The sequence below is a fragment of the Schistocerca piceifrons genome, chromosome 8 (assembly GCF_021461385.2).
Source record: "Schistocerca piceifrons isolate TAMUIC-IGC-003096 chromosome 8, iqSchPice1.1, whole genome shotgun sequence".
Taxonomy (NCBI): Eukaryota; Metazoa; Arthropoda; class Insecta; order Orthoptera; family Acrididae; genus Schistocerca; species Schistocerca piceifrons.
This window is the reverse complement of record NC_060145.1, coordinates 20,853,542-20,873,586: the sequence shown is the minus strand read 5'-3', so window position 1 is coordinate 20,873,586 and position 20,045 is coordinate 20,853,542. Positions and strand designations below refer to the sequence as shown.

At 42.3% G+C, this 20,045-nt stretch overlaps 1 long non-coding RNA gene across 1 annotated transcript in view; it reads right to left on the bottom strand.

Annotated features, from left to right (window-relative positions):
• Positions 1–601: 601 nt before the first annotated feature.
• Positions 602–20,045, bottom strand: part of LOC124711657 — a 73,481-nt gene continuing 54,037 nt past the window's right edge. Inside the window, exon 3 of the long non-coding RNA XR_007005497.1 lies at positions 602–670. This is a non-coding gene — a long non-coding RNA (uncharacterized LOC124711657). The remainder of the gene's footprint in view (positions 671–20,045) is intronic.

Sequence of the window (20,045 nt, the reverse complement as noted above, 5' to 3'; positions counted from 1 at the left end):
TAGTAAACGGTATTTGCAGTAGCTGTTAGGCGGCAACGGTGGAAATGGACGTAGTGGAATTCTCTGAGTCCGTTTTTGCGTTACTGAACTGGCCGAAACTGTTTTTGAGATGTGATAAAATGACTATAGACGCCCACGAAATTATTTAAGCAGGATGGCCACGCAGGGATTTGCAATCCTACTCATCCCGAACCCGAGAAAAGTGCCTAAAGTTGCGATCAGCCAACAGCGTTCATTCAAGCGACACACTGTTGTAGAGCGAAGGATGCCGTTCTTCATCCAATATCAGGTAACTGACACTGGGCTGGGAGTAACATTTGGAGGTGGGGCGAGAGGAACGTGGGGTGGTATGACACAGGTAATTGAACCATTTGCGGTCCGTATGGACAGATTAAGTATTTGTAAAATCGACTGCTGCATCAATTAGGGTGGAAGACCAGATGATGGTACAAAACAGAGAGAGCGTAGCTGAACCGTTTGTGCTGAGCCAGTCCTGTCTGTCGAGACACGAAGTACTTGTAAGGAGTGAGCGCACGGGACGGGGTGCGACGACCCTGCTTGGCCCGGCACGCCGAGGTGTGGATGTCAGATGCTATCTGGCGCCTCGTTAGGTTAGCCCGCTACCGCCTCCACAGACGTCGCAGTAGTCAGACGGCGAAGAGCGGACCGACTGAAACAAAGAGGAGATTCTCTCGTCAGGATGCAGCTGTTTTGAGTCATCCAGAAATCAGAATAGTACAGCGAATCGCTCAGTCGCTCGGCGTTCTGGATGCCTGTACCTAGACTAAGGGTGATTCACCTAGAAAATCAGTTCAGCTTCTTTGTAGATTAGCGAATAAAATGATTCATACATTCCTAGCATCTGCAATAATCTGTTGAAACGGTAGGCAGTGGAAAGTTTTGCAAAGCGCCTAGTAGAAAACTTTAGTTCTTCATGCTGTTGAACAGTTTGTCCTTTGTGCTTACTATAGTACGGCCTACAGTTAAGTACACGGCTGCTGACTATGGTCCAGTGTGCGGTTGACGACGGCCTCATCCGAGTGGACCTTATCAGGGAACATCGCCGTGACATTAATTTTGATTGCTTGGTTAGTGATGCCATCCTGTGAACCTACCTGATTACCAGAACACTCCCAGATAACGAGTTTGTCTGGTCACAGTTGTTTGACGTCAAAACGCCACAGTTTAGGGCAGGGATGGGGAGTGATACGGCATACAAGCAAGAGCATAACCAAATGTTGGTGCAAGCAAATTTTATGGAGACAAAGTCGCCTCTAAACGTCTTGCTTGAGGTGTGGTAGTAGCGCATTGACGTTGTCTGTGTTCTGTACAGTAACACAGAGCCCCCACAGAAAACGAAGAATACGCTCTCCCTGCGTATCCAGGATGAAATTATGGAACCCAGTGAAACTTCGTCTTTACAGAGGTTGCGGAGCTAATCTTGCTCGTACCCGTAACATTCTGTAAAGTTACTTTCTTAGCCGCTTGGGTGAAACAGACCATTTTATGTTTCACTGACACTTTGATAACTTAAGTAGAGTATTACGCATTCACTGAGTGCGCTATACTGCGACTATTTGGTCATTAGCGGAAAAGCACTGACCTGGAGAAACGAAACGACGTAAGACAATGCGCATAGTCTAAGCGTGCTTATTACATTACATTTATCGTTTTCCACGGATCCCTTGGAGAGGAGTCTCTGGGATGTGGAAAGGTGGTTTTTTTATTTATTTATTTTTACTCAGATACATTAATATTGTACAATTCTAATGCAGACAGAGTTATGAGCTATAATCCTTGTGAAGATATTCATCTATGGAGTAGAAGGAGTTGACCCAACAGCAAGTTCTTTAATTCACTCTGAAACCGATCTTTATCACTTACAAGATCTTTGATATGCTCTGGTAAGTTACTGAATATACGAGTACCCTTGTATTTGAATCCTTTTTGTACTAATGTTAAGCTTTTATAGTCCTTATACAGATTGGTTTTGGTTCTGGTATTAACATGTTTTGCACTATTTGGTGTAAAAAAGAAACATGTTGGAAATGACAAAGGACATCAATGAGTATATGTACTGAGAAGTAGTAGTTAGAATACCAAGTTTCTTAAAGAGGTCTCTGCACGATGATCTGGGACTGACACCAGATGTAATTCTAATGCTTCGTTTCTGAATTTTGAAAAGGTTCTCTGTGTGAGAGGAGTTTCCCCAAAAGATGATTCCATAACTCATTAGTGATTTGAAGTAGGCCGAATAAACTAACTTCTTCATTTTTAAATCACCTCTTTCTGCTATCATGCGTACTGCAAATGTAGCTGAACTAAGACGTTTCATTAAGTCTAGAGTGTGAGTTTTCCCACTTAGGTTGTGGTCAATTTGTAGCCCTAAAAATTTCACACTATCTACAGCTTTAATTTCATTGTTTGAATACATTATACTTAGAGTCAGATATTCTTTGTGAGGTGCTAAACTGTATGTACTCGTCTTGTCGAAATTCAGTGACAATCCATTTGCTGTGAACCACCCACTGATACTTACAAATATTTCACTAGCTGATGGCTCAGTCCCTTTTATACCAAGATTATTCGTTGATACAGAACACACTTTAAAGAAGACTGAATGCATGAACTGGATCTGAAAACCAATAGCCATTCGATCTTTTACTGCGGCATTTGCAGGCCGCGCACGCTAAAAACCTGCTGTGTAATGTGGGTGGACTCTTGTCGAGCTTTCGAATCGCCAGTCTTCTCCCATCGCCCTCGTGCCTCGCCTTTCATACTTACTACATTGTGTTTGGTACCACTTCAGATGTTCCTAACATTTTCTCATAGGTCTGCCTTCCATAATAGATTATCACATTTTGTTTTCTTTCCGCCCCCACCCAACACTCTTGAGCGGACTACGAATGTACTTTCTTGCCTATGTTTGGCTCCGCTCGCCTTCTCTGCAGATCGCTGACGGAGACCTCTGACGTCTGAAGATGATCTTCAAAGATTGAATCCGGTTACCATGAATAAAATATTTTGCGATCAAGACTGATCACTTATTAAAACTGAATTTAGATCACTGTTTTCCAATCATATATATAAGTTTTGTAACACTTATTCGTTACATCGAAGCATCGTCAAAGGAGACAAAACGAAAAATAATATATATGAGGCAAATTTAAACATTTGTCATTATCTCAACGGAACCAATAAGAAATTCTCTGGTGGAATATCAACAAGTATCAAAAGGTCGGGTTGAAACGTGGTTTGATAGATCATTATTATGTAACACAGCATTACCTATCTATGCCTGCAGTCCATTGTGCATATAATAGGAAGCGATTTCAAAGGTCACTGCACCATTAAGATTGCAGGATATCGACTGTTTGGCGATGAAAATATCATATTATAGTTTTCCATTAACGACATAAAAATTGCTCGTTGCAGCAGTAGCAGGTTTTTCAACAATAGATGCAGAGAAATATTATTGGCTGAGCATTACTAATGTCTTATCACAGTGCAAGGTATTTATACCTTATACAGAAAGGAATTATTTGTCGTTTTCCACACTCCAGCTTTAAGACTTCATCGTCCAGATTAAACACCCACTGTCCACTGCATCCACTTTTTTTCTGGAAATAATAGGCTCATGAAGTCATCTCCATTTCTACTTTTGTATCAAATAGCGGAACAAACCGGCACATCATTAGAATCTCGCTAATAATTATCTGGGTCGTACCAGTTCTAGTCAGCAAATTGCTTGTTTAAATAGGCCATAAAAACTGGTGTCAAAGTCAAATTCGCAAACTATCGCCGTAGATAAAACTTACAGCACAAGTGTTTATCGATGCCGAATCACGTAGAATAGAACGAGAAAAGACGAACAGCAGTACGGCGAGATGTACCCCAATTTCCGTACGCAAAAAATGGCGTTGTGGCTGTTAAATGCAGCTCTCCACGCTGCTCCGTTCATCTCCAAGTAACTACTGCAACCTACATATATTTGAACCTACTTACTGTATTAATGCCTTGGTCTCCCTCTACTATTCTTACATCCCGCGACCACCAAACTGCACTTTCCTCCATTACCAGAGTGACGATTCCACAGGATGTGCCCTGTCAACTGGTCTTTTCTTTTCATCGAGCTGTGCCACCAACTTCTCTTTCCCCTAGTTCGATTCAGTAGCTCCTTAGCAGGTACTCGATCTAACCACCTAATCTTCAGTGTTCTTCTGTACCGCCACGTTTCAGAAGCTTCTATTCTCTTGTTACCTGAACTAGTGGTAGTTCACGATTCACATCCGTACAGTGCTCCACTCAAGACAATTACCTTTAGAAAAGACTTCGTAGTTCATGAATTTATATTGGACTGGTGACTGACTCGCAAGATCCCGACAGTAGTTCGTGAGATTAGCCTTCACGTACATACAGAAAAACGTGGCGAGGGACTTCAGTAATATGTATACATATTAACGATTTTCGGTTTTTCAGAAATGCTTTGCTTGTTGTAGCCAGTCTTCACTTTGTATCCTCTCTTCTTCCCTCATTAGTCACATTACTGCCCAGATTGCTAAACACCTCTACTACTTTATCGTCTCATTTCTTAATCAGTTTGCCTCAGCAGCGCTTGATTTAAGTCAGCTGTATTCCAGTACCAATGTTTTGATTTACTGATGTTCATTTTATAACCAGACACTGTACATTCCGTTCAACTGCTCGACCACGTCCTTAGCCGTATCCGACAGAATTACAATGTCATCGGCAAACCGCAGTACTTTTATTTCTTCTTCGCGAACCTTAATTCTCTTTGCAAATTAATCCTTTGTAACGCCGAAAATGCATATTCTCCTATTTCCATCTATTGTACTATAAATTATGCATTTATGTCGATGTATAATTGGTTTGTTTTGTAAATATTATTTGTATTTTTACGCTGGGTTTGGCCTAGGGAAAACTACGCTATCGAATGATTACATCGATAGGTCGTATGGAGCACCAAAGTGTTTAGGATCTTTGGTGGTGTTAACTCTGCCGCATGGAGCGCGGGCAGAGAGAGTCTGGCTGGAGTAGGGCGGTGGAGCAGGTGTGTTGTGTGACGCTCCCGCGAGTTGCCGCGCTTTCGGGGTTTGGCAGCATGTAATTGCGCTCGACTTGCTATGATAGTTTCTGACACGGTGTCGTGGACGGGAAGCATTAGGTGGCGCACATCAGGAGCCCGTTTCGTCTGGTGACCGTGTCGAGAAGAAGGCGCGCCAACATCCAGCTTCTGCAACAACGACGGCCGACAATGAGCGACTGTCGCCACCTCCTCGATCGACGACTTCAAACCTTCAATCAACCAACAAGGAAGTTTTAGAACTGTATGGCAGACCTCAGCTTTTCAAACTGTTAAATTTGCCTCACAAAATTACAACAATGTAGCATGAACCTTTGTTGCTCATTGTCCCAATTGCATTACCAAGCAGGGTCCTTTCCTTTTCCGGAATGAACCCGAGTGTCGTCGAAATTCAAACGCCAGCATTAAAGCAATAGCATTCCATTTCACTTCTTTAATTTCAAAGTTCAGTTAAAGTATTCATAGCTGGCTACAATATTTAGATTACACAAGCACGAATTCAGAGAGCGAGTTTTGTTACCATATTTTAGCTTACCTGTGACTGCAGCTCAGCTTGGTACGTACTAAATTTTACTATTGTTAATTGTTCAGAATCATTTAATTCAAGTTCAAAGTTAAACCTCTTATTTCTAAATTGCCTAGATTCAGGTAGCTTTTGAAATGATTGTTGAGGTAGCCCAAGACTAACCTTATTTTACTGAATTTCGTAGTGCTTCAGAAACAAAGCGCACTATTAATTTCAGTCACTAAATTAACTTCCAATTTTCCGATTTTATTAATTCATTTGCTAAATTAAGTCAGAGTATAGCGAAATTCATTACTTCGGAAAAACATTCAGTTTTCACATCACACGTGTCAACGTTCAGTTGCCACGTTTTCAATGCTAATTATATGTGCAATAACCTTTCTTTTTCAGTTATTATAGTAGTTGTCCATAGGACTGGCGACCGTAATTTCCCCAAATCTCAAATATCTAATTAACGCCAGTTGATTGTTAACGTAACGACCGCACATTTACTTTCTTTATTTATTTTACCCATTTCTCAAAATTGATTTCCACCTATTTCATTTGCATTTTTCGTTTGATTTAGATGTAACCCTTTCCTCCCTCTTTACCGACAAATTAACTTCGATGACGATTGCTTTTCCCAAATTTCCATTAGTTGTATGTGGTTTAATTTTTCACTGTCATTAATGTCGATAAGTGAGGGGGAGGTTATACCTTGATTTCATTTACAAACTCAATAATATTGGGGACAGGCTACAATACTGTCTCACTCCCTTCTCATTAACTGCTTCTCTTTCATGCCCTTTGAATCTTGTAACTGTTGTCTGGTTTCTGTAAGGGTTCTTTTCGGTCCCTACGTTTTGCATATACTACCTTCAGAATGTAAAAGAGTGTAGCCATTCTGTTGAAAGGAATATACTGGGAGACACTTTATGTGGCACCAGAATAAGATAAGAATATTAATAAATTAAAATGACACTAGTGTACTATAAACAGTGAATGAGTAGGCATTCTCTGTGGTGTGCTGTGTGAAGCCACCAAGAATTAGATTAATGTAGGTATGTCAATATTGTTGAACATGCAAGCAGAAGTCTTCAGGCAAATAAGGTAAAGATTTAAATAATTATGATTTCTGTTTTTGCTAGCGCGTTAGTATAGATGAGTTGGCTGATAATTTGTAATTGTTGAGTAGCCCCAGAATGTACGTAAACGGTTTTGATAAGAAGGCTAGTTAGATATTTCATTGTTGTAATGCTTTTAAGATTTGTTGACAGAGCTCTGTGTAATTTGACGATTTGCACTTATGTTGGATTAATGAAGTTAGCTAGTACTTTCTGTTTAAATCTCATTGTTTGTGAATCAGTTGTGAGTAATGTAACTTCGACTGTCAGATGTTTTTGGAAAGACAAACTTAACTTGCAATATAACTCTGCTAAAAAAAATGCGTGTTAGTATTTCACCACCATCAGTTCCGCCTCCCAGTCCAGGTCATATATATACACTCCTGGAAATGGAAAAAAGAACACATTGACACCGGTGTGTCAGACCCACCATACTTGCTCCGGACACTGCGAGAGGGCTGTACAAGCAATGATCACACGCACGGCACAGCGGACACACCAGGAACCGCGGTGTTGGCCGTCGAATGGCGCTAGCTGCGCAGCATTTGTGCACCGCCGCCGTCAGTGTCAGCCAGTTTGCCGTAGCATACGGAGCTCCATCGCAGTCTTTAACACTGGTAGCATGCCGCGACAGCGTGGACGTGAACCGTATGTGCAGTTGACGGACTTTGAGCGAGGGCGTATAGTGGGCATGCGGGAGGCCGGGTGGACGTACCGCCGAATTGCTCAACACGTGGGGCGTGAGGTCTCCACAGTACATCGATGTTGTCGCCAGTGGTCGGCGGAAGGTGCACATGCCCGTCGACCTGGGACCGGACCGCAGCGACGCACGGATGCACGCCAAGACCGTAGGATCCTACGCAGTGCCGTAGGGGACCGCACCGCCACTTCCCAGCAAATTAGGGACACTGTTTCTCCTGGGGTATCGGCGAGGACCATTCGCAACCATCTCCATGAAGCTGGGCTACGGTCCCGCACACCGTTAGGCCGTCTTCCGCTCACGCCCCAACATCGTGCAGCCCGCCTCCAGTGGTGTCGCGACAGGCGTGAATGGAGGGACGAATGGAGACGTGTCGTCTTCAGCGATGAGAGTCGCTTCTGCCTTGGTGCCAATGATGGTCGTATGCGTGTTTGGCGCCGTGCAGGTGAGCGCCACAATCAGGACTGCATACGACCGAGGCACACAGGGCCAACACCCGGCACCATGGTGTGGGGAGCGATCTCCTACACTGGCCGTACACCACTGGTGATCGTCGAGGGGACACTGAATAGTGCACGGTACATCCAAACCGTCATCGAACCCATCGTTCTACCATTCCTAGACCGGCAAGGGAACTTGCTGTTCCAACAGGACAATGCACGTCCGAATGTATCCCGTGCCACCCAACGTGCTCTAGAAGGTGTAAGTCAACTACCCTGGCCAGCAAGATCTCCGGATCTGCCCCCATTGAGCATGTTTGGGACTGGATGAAGCGTCGTCTCACGCGGTCTGCACGTCCAGCACGAACGCTGGTCCAACTGAGGCGCCAGGTGGAAATGGCACGGCAAGCCGTTCCACAGGACTACATCCAGCATCTCTACGATCGTCTCCATGGGAGAATAGCAGCCTGCATTACTGCGAAAGGTGGATATACACTGTACTAGTGCCGACATTGTGCATGCTCTGTTGCCTGTGTCTATGTGCCTGTGGTTCTGTCAGTGTGATCATGTGATGTATCTGACCCCAGGAATGTGTCAATAAAGTTTCCCCTTCCTGGGACAATGAATTCACGGTGTTCTTATTTCAATTTCCAGGAGTATATATATATATATATATATATATATATATATATATATATATATATATATATATATATACAAGGAAGTTGAATTTTCTTAAATGTTATCGTTTATCAGCCAAAAGAATTTCAAGGGCATTTCAAGTATTATGACCAGCATTGCACACTGCTGAGCCTGTGGTTAGCATATTCGTATTTTTTATGAGATACCAGAATATATCGCATACTCCGTTGCTGCTTTAGAGGTAAGACAGTTCAGTTTATTTGTTATGTGAACAGGGCCTTAGGACTCAGAGCTAAGGGGCTGAATGTGTTTTGCAGTGACTGTATTTTTTTATTGATATTAGGAGTTGCATTGCCCAATCGATTCGTGTAAGGTTTTGCTAACAGTAAGACAGAGTAATCACACCACTTGCTCTTACAACACGCAACACGACAATTCGAGTTTTGTATCCATTCCACAGTACAGACTTCAGTCAACGTAATCGTAAAGTTTGTTATATTCATTTCTTTAAAAGAACTTTACACTGTATTGACAAAATGCTTTTTCTAAATCTAAAAATGTTTTACAACGTATCTTCTAAGAAAAGTCGCAGGAACAGTATTGACACGCGCGTTTCTGGAATTCTACGGAACGCTCTGTTCTCCCCCAACGTTGGCGTCTACCAGTTTTTCCACTCTTCAGTAAATAATTCGTGTCAGTATTTTACAACCATGACTATTAAACTGATGACTGGGTAGTGTTGACAACTGTCAGTACCTGGCATCTTAGCAATTGGAATTATTACATTCTCTACAAACAATGTTCCATGTAATCTGTATTTGCAACCTTAATGCAGTCTTCAACGTCACTGCACGCAGTACTAGCCGAAGGAAATAGAAGACAGCTAAGAAACAAGAGTTCTCAGCCAATCAGGGACCACACTGTTTATATAGGTGATCTGCCGTCGCCTCTGATGTGCACGCCATGGCTTCTGCAATATTCGTGTAGGAAAAAAAATACGTTTCACTTTGGTTTTCAGGAGATTGTTCACGGATGCACGACCAGGCTGTTATAACTCTTCTGAGGTGATAACACTAATTAACAAATTTAAGCTTTTTTCTGCATCTGGTTTGTAAAAGGAGGATTTACCTCATTTTGGGGCGCTGAGTGCACTGGTAAAATCGGTTTTTCTGTATGACGTCACATTTCCTAGATACACAGCAGAATAAAAAGTGGTAACAGCGAAAATTGACACAGTTCAGTCAAACGAAAACACACATTCAGAACGTTTGAAATCAACACTATTTTGTATGTATACATGGGCAGATGCCAATAAAAGGTCCAAATTAGTTCAGAAGATATTTTTGCCTTTAATCGTCTTTGGTTTTTGAGAAATGCGACGACGGAGCTCTTCTTTCGTTTGCCGTTTCAGCACTCTCCCTAACAAGATCCCAGCAGTAGTCACCCATCATCGAAGGGTTCCAATGGCCTTGGTAACGGTGTTCCACGGTAAGAATGTCTTGGTGAAAGCGTTCACCATGCTCATCGCTTACGGCTCCCAAACTTTCCGGGAAGAAATCAAGATGAGAAAGTAAGAAGTGAATTTTAAGCGACATTCTACACCCCATGTTCTTATAGTTGCCCAACAAATAATTGACAATGGTAACATAGTTTTAGTCTTTTCTGTTACCCAAAAAGTCCTTCACACTTGCTTTAGAAGAAGACCAAGCAGCTCATTGGATATCTGAGAGTTTGGTATCAAAGGTGGGATCTTTCAGCAATTTTCTTATTTGTGGTCCAACAAATATACCCTCTTCCAGCTTTGCCTCACTTAATTTGGCATGCTTTTCTTTTAAGTGATTTGCCTCACCTTCTTTATCCAGAGCTTTTCCAAAGTTCTTGATAAGGCCAAACTTGATATGAAGAGGAAGCAAAATGATTTTATCGGGGCTCAACCAATGGGGTATTGTTCACATTTACGTTTCCAGGAACATATGACTTCCTTATAGGGCATTCCTTGACTGTGTAGTGGTTCTTGGTTTCACGACTGTCCCAAAGGCACAAAAAGAAACAGTATTTCGTGAATTCAGCCTGTAAACCTGTAAAGATTGCAACGACTTTTAAATCACAGCAAAGCTGCCATTCATGATCCTTCTATTTGATTGCCTCTAACAGCAAAGCTATGGTTTCATAAATTTCTTTCATATGTACCTTATGCAGTAGTACTGCTTTCAAGATGGAGTCAGTAAATAGTCGCCACTCCTCTGGATTATGTTGTACACCTAGCTGCATCGTCAGACCGTTGACATCTCTACATACACACATTGAATTCTGCATATCGAAATACTGAGCGAATGAAGCACCTCTTGATTTAAAACAGGAAACTTTTGTCCCTGGAGCTAGAAGGTTCCGTTGTTGCAGTCTCGACCCCCAAGAGTTCAGCTTTCTGTTTCGAAAGTTTTAGATCGAGAAAATCGTTCAATTTCTTTTGATTAAGGACCTGAGGCGAAGTGTCATGATATTGAGGGCAGTACTCTTCTTTATGTTCAATACTTCCTGATTCACTTGACACGGTGTCTGGTTTCGTGAGTTTCAAGTTACAGATATGAACAGGCAACCCCTCATCCTGGGGCACAGGAAAATGCACTGAAGATACATTTGGATAATTTATGTCCCGAATGTCCCGAAATATTTGTAAGACTGAAGTAACAGTCTGAATAATGGTCATTAGGCTCACGCCACAGCATCGGTACAGCGAATGGCATGGCTCGGCGTTTTCCTTTCAGCAATTCGGTTAAGCTTGTAGTACAGGTTACGCAGGCAGTATGAGGTGCAAAATTATCTTGATCATCAACGGGACAATCAAAATAAATTTTATATGCCTTCTTAACCAAATCAGTGATTGGTTTCCTTTGGGCTTTTAGAGTGAATTTCCCACACTCATAACAAAAGTTGTCAGGGTGGTTTACACAGCAACGAGATTTACTAGTTACTATTTTTCTTAGTGTTAGTTTTAAACACAAAAAGTTTGCACTAGTGAGTCTTTCACAGGAAACACTCACTGAGGATCTCTTTCACACCACTGGATTACTACACCAACCATTTACTGACGATTTGTAGATCTTCTAGCTCTCCTCTGCAAATCGAAAACCAGTAAACATCAAAACAGGAGAACGGGAAAAAGCGAAATACTGAATACGAAAAATAAAAAACCTTTAAAAACTCAAAATGGTACGTGCTAGAACATTTTGAAAGGTATATTCGGATTCTGCACACCAAAATACATACTAGTTGATGTATCACATCCCAGATGCAAAAGCCGGCCGCTGGTGGCCGAGCTGTTCTGGCGCTATAGTCTGGAACCGCGCGACCGCTACGGTCGCAGGTTCGAATCCTGCCTCGGGCATAGATGTGTGTGTTGTCCTTAGGTTAGTTAGGTTTAAGTAGTTCTAAGTTCTAGGGGACTTATGACCTCAGCAGTTGAGTCCCATAGTGCTCAGAGCCATTTTTTGAACCAGATGCAAAATGACTGTTGACTAGTGTAATCGACATACATGCCTGAAAAGGTACTTATCGTTAGCAGTTACGTTCAAGTCTCCCCGTTTTTGAGATAGTAACGAAAGTGAATGTTAAAGACCGAGCGAGATGGTCCTGTAATTAGCACACTGGACTCGCATTCGGGAAGACGACGGTTCAGGTTCCCGTCTGGCCATCCAGATCTAGATTTTCCGTGATTTCCCTAAACCGCTCGAGGCAAATGCTTGAATGGCTCCTTTCAAAAGGGCACGGCCGATTTCCTTCCCCATCTCCTCGTAATCCGAGCATGTGCTCCGTCTTTAATGCTCGCGCTGTTGATGGGACGTCAAATTCTAATCTTCGTTCCTTCTCCCTTTTTGGACATATAGGTTGAGGGTCTAAGATTATGAAACAGATAAGATGCGTCCGTAACATTATGGCTATGAATCTTTAAGCTGTTACTGCCGATAGTTGCGTGTAGGGCTGCAGTAGTATTAGTTCCGGTGGTAGATTGGCGGTTCCACTCGGCCAACAAGGAAATGGTGTGGGGCGTGTATCGTTAACTGGAACAGCTCGAAGCGTGCGCGGTAGCCAGAATTGCCTAACTCCGGGGGGCGTGGGAGCTGGCAGCCGCACGCCGCTGCACCTGCCGACGCACACAGTTTTCGCCAAGGTCTTCGCAGCGTAATGGCTGCAATCTCCAGTCTGCCAGCCGCTTCGATAGAGATCGTAATAAGCACCGATGTCTTAATAAATTATTGTGTACGAGACCGAAATAGCTGGCCACTCTGTGAGCGCGAGGCGGTAACCGGCACTTGCCGATAGTTCGGTACACAGCTACTCCACTGTTGATTTTTCGTTAGCCTTCGTTTCCTGTCATTTTCATGTCAGTTTCAAAGACAGACGCCTCCTACAGTAACCAAGTAGGTACTCCGCCCGCCCACCAGCGTAGATGTTTGTTCTGCCTGCTACGCACGACGCTGCGTAGTATACACCAGTGTTCCAAGACACTTACTATTGCCAAACCGTTTCCGTTTTACTTTAACATGAACTACTGAAGAAGAATTTTAAGCTTTTCCTTCGTAGTTTTTGTGAGAAATGTATCTGAGGTAATTCTCAGAGAGCGAGGAATGAATACTGAACACTGTACGGCTGTCTTGCCAGATTCATCATGCGTGCTACAATCTCGCGTATCTGTTCTCTTCAGAATACTGTCTTCACCGGATGTAAGGAAATTCAGAACGATTAAGACAGTATTTCCACTTGATGTATCGAGTGGTAACTCTGGATAAATGTGAATACATGCAAGGCAACGCCAGTAAACAAGGGAAACGAATCTTTTTTTCCCGATCACGGGATTAGTGGTAGAATACGCAGTGTGTCCCTTCCCTTACATAACTAGAAGTGAAAAAGCAGGCCTATTGAACAACAGTACGGAAGGCAAATGTGTTGGCGATTTCGTGGGACAGCGCAGCGCTACCTCACATCAGACGTTATTAAGTGAGCAATTCTAGAGCACTGCTGCAGCGGCTTGAGTCTCTATCAAGCAGCACGAAGACCGACTGAAAGAAATTCAAATACACACTGCTATGATTGTGTCAGTATAACCAAGACGCTAGTATAACGAAGACGATCAGGAAACTTACATGAGGTTCTTTTGGTGAAAGGTGACGCAGATCTCTCGAAACTCTGATGTCTGACTTAGAGACCGGATACTTGACGTAGACTCTACACACATTCTGTCGTCTCCATCGCATGTAACGCGTAGGATTACGAGAATCAGATAAGGCTGTCTGTGGAAGCATGCACTTAGTCATTTTCTCCCCGCTCCATTTGTGAATAGCGTACGATATGTGTCTTAGAAGTGGCGGTACACACAAAAGGAAAGAATTATTTAAAACCACAGCAAAACGGATCGAAGGGACCTCTTTCTTTCAATTGGGCCCATCAGATTGGTTTTGGAGGGAATTTAGAATCGTAGGCACTCACCTTGGTAAGCTAGAACACTCGCAAATCTAAAGCACGTATCTGTAGACATGGAAGAATTTTGTGAGGTATCGGTTTATCGACTTTTCAGATAAATCGTCAAAGCCCTAAACCGAATGTACAATATCAATATTTTCCGTTTAACGTATTTTTAATGTATGAATGAGAGACTATCTTATTTCAAAAAGCTTTTAAGTTTGAAACAGGAAATTATTATTTATATTCCTTGTATGATACTTCCGCCATTGTTGTTTTAAATAAAAGTTTTTACGAAGTATACAAAATATTAATTGAATTATTTTCATTGCTTCTGAAATGAAGAAAATTTGTAGGGGGCACTTATCCTAAACGTATGTTAATACAGAAGCATCCGTTGGTCGAATACTCTGCAGAATTTTGCGCACCAGTCCGGTTCCGCAGCGCTCACATTCGTTTGAATGCAGCTGTGAAAACCATTAGTGGCACAGTCTGACTACACCTATAATACTGTCAAAATCTGTCAAGCTAACCTTTGTCGAAAGGTAGCTGTCTACAACCTTTGCCAGCAAGTTTCCAGATATCAGTCAGTTCCTCATCACGAAGATTTACTGTCGGCGCCTAGAAAACGCCTTAAATCCAGAAGACAAGCCTAAGGAGGAGGGGAGCAAATGCTCTCCAATAGCTTCAACAGAAGCGCCGATTGAAAATGTGAGTGGGAAGCCGCGGAAACACGGAACCGTGAACTTACTGAAAACACAGGTGTTAAATTTTCAGGCTTTCATCATCCTAGGATCTCTTAGGTACTTCTCTTAGGTACTTACGAAGTAGCGGAGTGGAGAAGGTACGTATAGACACAACATGGACAAGCGGGGCAGTTTAACTGACTGTATGTGTGACTGTGTTGATCATCGAACAATGAACCAACCTGTAAATGAATGTTGTACCAGACGTTTTCCTGGTGGAGTCACGAGTCTACGTGAAGGGAAGGGGCACACCACCGGATTGGAGGCTTCAGACATTCGTGTGTGGTCTGGGCCGTTTAATGTTTATATAGTGTAAATAGCTGCACAAGTGTATTTTTTGTTTAAATGTGCATTGATTTTACTCATGTAATTGTTGCATACTATAATAAGAATAACAGGAATAAGAGAGAAAATAGTTATAAATTGAAAGTAGTAGTTGGCAATGAGCAACATTGGCAAGAGAGCGCCGCACTGTTTCTTTCTTCAGTGAAGGTGTTGTCACCCCTCGAAAATAGCCCGTCAGGTGAACCAGGAGTCACAACATTCGAGTACTGCCTTGTTGAACTATACATTGTTTGGCAAACACGCTTGAAATTTTCACATATCTCTAAAGGATTGGCTCTGTTGTTGACGATTAAAACTGTTCACAAGTGGAGGGATATTTTTGCTGATTCAGGCTTGTAGCATGGGACAAACGCGCTCCCATTCTCTTAGTTTGTGTTCGGTCCTATCGACTTGTGATGCTGCCACGTATCTAAAGGATCGGTCCCCTGTAGCATTCACTTTGGCACAAATGTTACTTTTAACATCAATTCTACTGGTTGCATAAAGTGTCACTTCACATCACATTTAAGATCCATGGTTCTTGCTTAGCAACTTACACCACTCGGTAACAAGACAACGAAAGATACTATATCGTTTCGCCAGCGGCAAATAAACAGTTAACACGCAGCACGTCACGTTGACTCGATTGACAAGCGGACACACACGAATAGCCTCACACAAGAAGACGATTCGATGGATTCAGATTGATGGGAGATCCACCGACTGGCCAGTCGGAAGTCAACTGAACACTTCAACGATTGCATAGAATGAGAAGAAAGCGTAAAATGTTTAGACTGCTAAAAAGTCGAAATGAATTTATTAAAAATAATGAAGTACTTATCGTATATTGAATTTTCGAGGGAGCGCTTTCCGGGAAGAGTTAGATAACATATCACTTCCTTCCACATACGTCTCACGAAATGACCACGAGACGAAAATTGGAGAAATTACACCTGACAGAGAGGTTTAGCGACAAACATTCTTCCCACGCGCCATTTGCGGGTGGGATAGGGAGGAGGAGATTAATCAGTGGTACCAGCAGCCCCTTGTATCGGTGTCTGCGTCGGCAGCGTTACAGATCCTAAAAATACGAGTATAAGCATTTGTGAATGTGTTACTAGGAGCATGTTAATTGCAGCAAAGCCAACCATCAGAAAGTTTGCACTGTCATTCTGGAGCAAATAATGTATTTGAACTACCTTTTTTTTTTTCTCGAGAATGTCTTGGTCGCATTTGACTGATAGATTTCAGTTAACCACTTTCGCTCCTAATGGGTCCAAATCAGAATTAAAAATCTAGAAAAGAAATAAAAAATTACTTCTAAAGAGAAACAGTTATAAAAGTACTACAGGAAAAATGCTTCTATCGGAACACAAAAATGGCGTATACGTTCCTATTTATTCAAAAGACTGACTGAAGAGTGAGGTATCAGCTGCCTCATTCTACTTTCCTTAGCACCTTTAAATACTTTCCCACAAATTTTTGACATGCGAACTAACTAGCCCTTTTGTTAACTTGCAAGCCACCTCAAACTCCTACGAACTGCCCTAACCGTAACTGGCTCAAAGCCACGAGTCCATCGCTGTAAGTCACTCAAACCCATCCACTCCCAGTTGCTCTTTCTCACTTACTCATTCAGCCCAACACATTGTCGTTATCTTTTTTTGCCTCTCCGTCACTCTGTCCTGCGTCACTGCTACAGCCACCTTCGTTCTGCCCCACTACTAATGTCTCCTCCCACCATTGTGGCTGTCTCCCTCTTGCTGCTAATACCTCATCTGTTCCTTCCTACTGCTGCTGTTCTTCTCAATGTCACTATTTCTCTCTTTGTCGTTGTCATTGTCATACACTCTGCCTCTCCTTATCACTGGCTCTCACCCACTTCCACTTCCATTTTCTCTTTCTCTGTATTCCTCTCTTTCTGGCGCCGTCTCGGTCACTATTTTCCTAGCAGTATTGTCACCGTCAACGGTGTGTCCACTGCCATTGTATTCCTCTCTTTCTCTCACACTGCCATTGCCCCCTTCGCTCTTTCTATAACAAAATCACTGTCTACTATCTTCCAGTATTTATAACTGTTGTTCTGTCTGTTTACCACTGCCACTGCCTCCGTCTGTCTCAGCATTGAAAGCACGAATAAGTCTGCATACCAAAATTTTTGGGAAAATCTTTGAAGTTGCTGAGGAAAGTAGAATGAGGTAGCTATGGTACTCCACTTCTCAGTCAGAGTATTTTAAATAAACAGGAACATTGAAACGTCCCCTTGGAAAAAATTATGAATTACTGTGCTGATAAACCACTTACGTAATTTGATTTTCAAACAGCTGAGCAAAACTGAACGTACTCAGACATTTTTCTCTTTACTTATTCTGATCATCACTAAACTGAAACACAATATTTTTAGCGCAACGCAGTCTGAGTTTTAATAATCCCTACAAAAGAATGGCCCTGACTAGCAATAACCTATACCTTTCATGAATCACTTACCTGACAAAAATCTTCGTTACTCGAACTACTGCAATACAGCGAGCGCCACTACTGCCAGATAAATAAAAGATTCAAACTACTGAAGGCACTAACTACTGCTAGGCATAGTTAGCAAATGAAAGGTTTTGATAGAGAACAAAAAATTTATTTACCTTAATAATGTTCAAAAGTCATAATATATACAGCAGTTCATGACATCCAGACTTACAAATTTACTGTCTCTGATGGACACACGTCCAGATCATCCGCTCTCAAAAATCCGCCATCTCACTTCCCCACATCCACCACTGCTGGCGGCTCACCTCCATCTGCGCAACGCTACGCGCTGTTAACAGCCAACTGCCCAACACTACAATAGCGAACAACAATGCAAACCAGCCACAGACTGCACATAGCACAGCCAGTAATTTTCATACAGAGCGCTACGTGGCGTTACCAATATAAAAACCTAAACAGCCTACTTACAACGTATTCGCATTTTCTGTGCTCCGATAGAAGCGTTTTTCCACTGCTTCCCTACTTTTCCATGCTGCAGCAGGACATGTAACTCATACGAAGAGGATATATTGGTCACTGAAATATATATAGTATACTTATACGAAATTGAAATAACACAAAAGTAATTTACACCTCATACTGGATTTTACGTGCAAAAGAATTTTAGATGTCCTTCAGTACTACGGCATGGGGTTCCCAAAACCGTTATGATAACGGAAATATTTTACAATATATTTCTCTTTGCTACGTTACTTTATTACGTTTTCACTCATGCCGGATTTTACGTGCGTATTTTTCGTTTACGAGTAGGATAATTTTGAACCTCTGTATCTTAGAAAGAGATAAAAATATGGAAAAAATTCTCAAGGTTATTGAAGATCGGTATATTAGGAATACATTGGCCAAATTACAACCGTTTGTTATGCATAGCCATCTCGGAATCCGCGGCTCGGTTTTGGTATCAATTTTTGAGGTGTTTGCCGATAACGGATAAAGGTTTTTGAAAACCGGGAGATGACTTGTCTAGAAATATGCCTTTGAAATTTCATAAATTTGATGCGGTTACGTATTGTTTGGATTTCGCCTCAGACCGTATTTTACGTCTGGAAATAGGGTACCTTTGAACCTCTGTATCCTGGAAACGGATATATATATCAAGAGAGGAATACATCGTAAAAATTTAAGCCGTCCTCGACTGGTTTTTGGTTAGCTAGTGACTGTGAAAATAAAGCAAAAATGCTTTTTGTAGCGTTTTCCGAGGAACCGCCCATGAACTAATGGTGCTCCCATAAATCGGACAAAGCTCACGGTAGATCATATTAAATACAAGAAGAACCAACCGATTTTTCCATTTGCCTAAGGGGGAGGAACTGTGTAATATTCATACTTCGGCTCTGTACTGTAGGATGCTGACAGTAGGACGATCCTTCTGCTGGGTATACAAATGGTCCCCAGCCCAAGTACTGTCCAAAACACCTGGTCCTACCTTTTTATCGCCAGTAGAACCCGAGGTATGAGCACCGGAAAATCCCGTTTGTATGCGCGGCGTTTTCAATCATATTAGGTACTCATTCTCTCGCATGCATACCAGTTATAAAGTGCAAGCTAAAGAGAAAATGAAAATACACACATTATCTTGTCACGGATGTAACACATGAAGGCGACTGCCTACCACAAGATGTCCATATCTGACGTTGCAATGACGAGGCGACGCTGGCGAGCGCACAGCTTCGTCGTGCTTACTAAATAGGGTGCACACCGTTGTCGACGTTGAGCAAATCGTTCCCCTATCTATGACAAGCGTGTTCGTATCTGAGCGTTTTTTACTAGTCACTTGTGGAAGGAATATCGCTAAGGCAACAAATCGTTCCTAAAATAGCACTCACTGCACTTTTCCGTATACTTTTTATCGACCTGTTCGCTGCTGCAGCCTCTTCTTTCCGGCTGCCAGGAGACTCTGTTAGCATTCTTACTGAAAATAGGGTCTGTACCCTGTTCATTACCATAGCTTATCTTAGATTACGAATTTAGACGTTATATTACGTTCCACTGGAAATTTAAAACTACTGTAACTTTGGTTTGGCATCAGTCTCTCTCAAGTACAGCTATTATAGAATTCATTCTCAATTCTTGTGTGGACTAAAAAAGAAAAATTTTCAGAACTGTTAACGTATATAATTACATCTTGTAACAGCACACAACTGCGAATCAAGTGCAGAGAACATCTTACATGAAAGCAAACATGTTGGGGTTGCGAGCACAGCACACACTGGGACAAGCTTTCCGTGTTTCACACAATGGTTTTTTCAGTCTTCCGCATTCCCAGGTTGGTAACGCTCCTCTTTACTGCTCCATCAGTGGTTTGCTACCCTGCGAGCAAGAGCGCGCTACACGGCCAAACCTACTTACATCCTTCGGGGAAATAATGTGATGAAATTTAAATTTGTAACCTCAAAATTTTGCACGATTTTGTTCACGCCACGTATTGCTGAAGAATCGCTGATATGCCCGCTAAACCC